General features: G+C 36.5%; 1 non-coding gene across 1 annotated transcript; it reads left to right on the top strand.

The window, feature by feature from the left end:
* The first annotated feature begins 4248 nt into the window (after window positions 1-4248).
* LOC147613436 (small nucleolar RNA Z247) lies at window positions 4249-4373 on the top strand. The gene has a single exon (XR_015263297.1). It is a non-coding gene; the product is annotated as a small nucleolar RNA Z247 (small nucleolar RNA).
* The last annotated feature ends 445 nt before the right edge of the window (window positions 4374-4818 follow it).

Raw genomic sequence — 4818 nt, 5'->3', positions numbered from 1 at the left:
ATGGCTTTTTAATACTTTTATGCTATTAAATTTATGGTAAAATTAAGAATCAATCCATAACTAGTGGTTATTCTAATCATAGGGATATTACTAAACTTTATGCTTTCAAATTATTTGAGAATTATCAGTAATAGCAGCGGAGCTATGGTAAAATTTTTGAAAAAAAATTAACACATAAATCATTTTCATTCATAATATGAAAAGAGGACTTCCTACCATATTCTAGGATTAATCATCCTAGATTAATTAAATGATTCTCATTTTAATCATGAAAAATTTAATTTTTATATTTACACATAAATAGTTAATTAGGAAAAAGAGGAATTTCTAGTAATCCATTTTTATGTTAAAAGAGTAATCCTCACCATGACAATGGAAATCCATGTATTCCAATGAACTAAGAGAAAAATTTGTGATGCTAAAATAATGTATATTTTATTTAAAAATTAAAGAAAGATTCTAGTTAAATTTATCTTTTTGTATAGATAAGTTTAAATGATGAAAGGAAAATTTCCACCGTATTGGAATTCAAATATTTAAATGAGGAAAGTGTAATTTTTAGCATATTGGAATTAATGAGCATTTTATTTAAATTTAAAGATGAATTTTAGATAAATTTATTTTATCTAAGAGAAATATTTAAATGGTAAAAGAGGAATTCCTATGACATTTGGAATTCCATCATTGAAATGAAAAAAGAGAAATTCCTAGTATATTAGAATTAATGAGTATTTTAATTAAATTCAAAGATAAAATTAAGATAAATTTATTTTATCTAAGAGAAATATTTAAATGGTAAAAGAGGAATTCCTATGACATTTGAAATTCCATCATTGAGATGGAAAAAGAGAAATTCCTAGTATATTGGAATTAATGATGAGTATTTTAATTAAATTCAAAGATGAAATTTAGATAAATTTATTTTATCTATGAGAAATATTTAAATGTTAAAAGAGAAATTCCTATGACATTTGGAATTCCATCATTTAGAAAAAGAGAAATTCCTAGCATATTGAATTAATGGGTATTTTATTTTAGATGAAATTACTTTATGAGAAGTATTTAATGTGATAAAAGAGGAATACCCATGACATTGGAATGCAATTAATTAAATGTAAAAAGAGGAATTCCCATGGTATTTGAGATCCAAGAAATTATGAGAAGAAGATGAATTTTTAGTATAATTCAATTTATGATTATTTATCAAAAGTGGAAATATGGGTAGAATTGATTTCTGTAAATCCCATGAATCCTTTTATTCGAAAGAGGAATATTGAATTTAATTCATTTGAGAAATTGAGAATGAATATGGAAATAGTCGTCGAGAAAAAGAACCTTTAATTAGGCCAAGCAATTGGCAAAAATTTAGAAAAAGTCCCATTATCGGGATCAACCTCGAAAAAGCTTTTAAATGGGAATAGCATGTGAATGGATGAGATAAGGTGAAAATAGGATGTGATAAGATGTGTATGGGATGAGATAGGATGTGATAAGATGTAAACGAGATGCGATATAATAAGAATGGATGTGGATGTGTATGTGGAAGAATGGATGTGGATGTGGATGTGGATGTGGATGTGTATGTATGGATGTGGATGTGTATGTGGAAGAATGGATATGGATGTGTATGTGGAAGTATGAATGTGGATGTGTATGTGGAAGAATGGATGTGGATGTGTATGTGGAAGAATGGATATGGATGTGTATGTGGAAGTATGAATGTGGATGTGTATGTGGAAGATGTGTATGTGAAAGAATGAATGAAGATGTGTAAGTGGAAGATGTGTATGTGGAAGAATGAATGTGGATGTGTATGTGGAAGATGTGTATGTGGAAGAATGAATGTGAATGTGGTTGTGCATGTGGAAGATGTGTATGTGGAAGAATGAATGTGGATGTAGTTGTGTATGTGGGAGAATGGATATGGATCTGTATGTGAAAGTGTGAATGTGGATGTGTATGTGAAAGTGTAAATGTGGATGTGTATGTGAAAGAATGGAAGTGGATGTGTATGTGGAAGAATGGATATGGATGTGTATGTGAAAGTATGAATGTGGATGTGTATGTGGAAGAATGGATGTGGATGTGTATGTATGGATGTGGATGTGTATGTGGAAGAATGAATGTGGATGTGTATGTGAAAGTATGAATGTGGATATGTATGTGGAAGAATGGATATGGATGTGTATGTATGGATGTGGATGTGTATGTGAAAGAATGGATATGGATGTGTATATTAAAGAAGGGATGTGGATGTGTATGTGAAAGGATGTGATATCGATGTGAGTGAATGAATGAGATGTGATGTGATGTGAATCGGGATGTGAATAAATGAGATGTAATGTCATGCGAATCGGATGTAAATGTATGATATGGGATGTGAATGGATGGTGATGTTATGTGAATCGGGATAAGAATGAATGAGATGAGATGTGAAATGAATGAGATGAGATGTGAAATGAATGAGATGAGATGTGATGTAAATTGAGACGGATGTGAAATGAATGAGGTGTGATGGATTGAATATGGGTTGATGCGAGTGGATGAGATGTGATGAGAATAAACGAGGAAAGATGTGATGAGATGGAAAATGATGTGATTGGATGAGAATGGGTATACATATGAATTGGATATGGATTAAGTAATGTGGACGGATGTGAAACAATGTAAAAGACAAGAGTTAATTATAGGAACTGTATTTATGACCTGTTTTTAAATGATTGTTTTATGTCAAGAATGTGGGGAAAGCATTTTTGACCGTCTTGTGAATGAGGTCGTGGGGCGACCTAACACTAGTAAAGTTACAACAGCTGACGGAGAGTTGATGGAGGACGTCTCACGTAGCAAGGTCGCGGCCAAGGTCTTGATATGGTGAGCTTCCGGTACGGTGGATGAGGGACCAAGGAAGCGGCCTATGAGTGAAGCGCTAGGTCACCTGCGAAGGATCCTAGAGGGTGCTGACCATACAGTGCTCAGGCTCTGGGTCACCGAAGATACCCACACGTGCATCGTGGAAGATATTGGAACAAGGAGGAAGAGTTGTTTTCTGAAATCGGGTATGGATCTGGTTGATTGATCTTGCTAGTCAATCAACGAATGAGTCCATGGCTCTTTTATATGGATCTGTTGGTTGATCTTGCCGATCTTCAATGGAGATTCCATCTTGATTTTTATAAGTGAATATATTGCCGGTTACTATGAGCTAGGAACTATCGAAAAGGCCCCTGAGTGGAAAGGTGGTGAGCGTTCTGGTTGCCAATGATGCCATAGATACACCGATGAAGGAATGATTGGAATTAAGGATTCAACCGGAGATTTTGAGGATTATGATCAGTGACACTACGGTTTCATTAAATGAAGCTTTAAAGATAACTGAATCTGTGAAAAAGGAAATTTCATATTGGGTGTGTAAGTGGTGTGACTGGCGTTAAATTTGCATGAATATCCGGCTAGGGGGCCTGGGAACTCTTTTCCCTGGTACCCGAGACAAAACCTAACCAAATTCCTAATTGGATCCCATTACTACAGTGGTTGGGGTGGCTAACCCATGGCACTGAAGCTAGACTGATGGATCCGTAAAATGAGACTCAATTCTGTTATAGTACAATAGATGAAGTAAATCCCAGATAGAAATTGTTCTATGGAAAAAGAATCAACGGCTGTGCCTCTCGATGGGGAAAAAAGCGTTTGGTTTCTATGATCCAAGTGCAAGTTCCTTCCTTGATCTGACCCAAGAGACTCACAGTTTCGGTCGGATCATTTTGGTAAGTAATGACCCTGACTACGTTAGAGTAAAAATATCATGGAGGAATCGCCCACACTTTCTAGTAGGTGAGGGAAGTTTTTCCAGGTTCAGTTTTTGAAGAATCGAGGGATTAGTCTCTTGTCCGGATATCCGTGGGCGAGGCCCCGAGTGAGGGATCCTACCCTGCACAAGGAGTGCTACTTCCGCTGCTAGCAGCCCCGAATTCTTTGCATGGAGGGGACAGGGATCTTTCAGAGAGAGCCTTCAAAGTGTTGCATTACTTCTCAATATGTGTTACAAACGCCATGTTATGCCATATACAGGACACACAAAATCCCAAGGGTGCATGGGATACTTTGGTAAAGTTGTATGATACAACTACATCACCAAAGAAGATGCAATTGAAGCAGAAGATTCATGGTGTGACTCGAAGCAATAGAAGTGTAAATGATTATGTGCAAGAGATCAAAGAATGTGCTGATGCACTAGCATCTATTGGTGCTCCTATGGATGATGATGACTTGATAGCAATTACATTAAATGGCTTGGATAAAGAGTACAAGGCATTTGAAACCTCTATTAGGGTTAGAGGTGGAGACCCCCCCGACTTTAATGAGCTGATTTGATTGCTTATTGTGGAAGAGATGAAACTTGGAATACGTGCCTCATCTAGCACAAATGAAAGTTCAAGGGATCAAGCATTCTACACTCATCGTGGTGCTAGAGGCAGGGGGAGATTCAGCCCAAGATGGACGTGTAGGTGGCCGTGGTTGGCAGGATGGATCACCACAGTCTCAACAAAATTTTCAGCCGTCATTTGGTGCTAGAGGTGGTCGTGGTTTTCACCCTCATGCTATAGGGAGATCTATATCTAGAGGCAGGGGGAGATGGCAAACATCGCAACAGAATGCTAGTAGCATTAAGTGATACTATTGTGGTGAAATGGGACATATGGCTAGAGACTTCTATAAAACGCAGAATGACTTCCGTGGTGGTGGAAGAGTGCAGCATTGGCAATTATGCATCATCTAGTAATACAGAACATAAGGAGCACTTGTTTGCCATGAAACATG

The sequence above is a fragment of the Cibotium barometz genome, chromosome 43 (genome assembly GCF_041138505.1).
Source record: "Cibotium barometz isolate CiBa-2024 chromosome 43, ASM4113850v1, whole genome shotgun sequence".
NCBI lineage: Eukaryota > Viridiplantae > Streptophyta > Polypodiopsida > Cyatheales > Cibotiaceae > Cibotium > Cibotium barometz.
The sequence above is the reverse complement of the archived record's forward strand: the minus strand, read 5'-3'. Positions and strand labels throughout refer to the sequence as shown.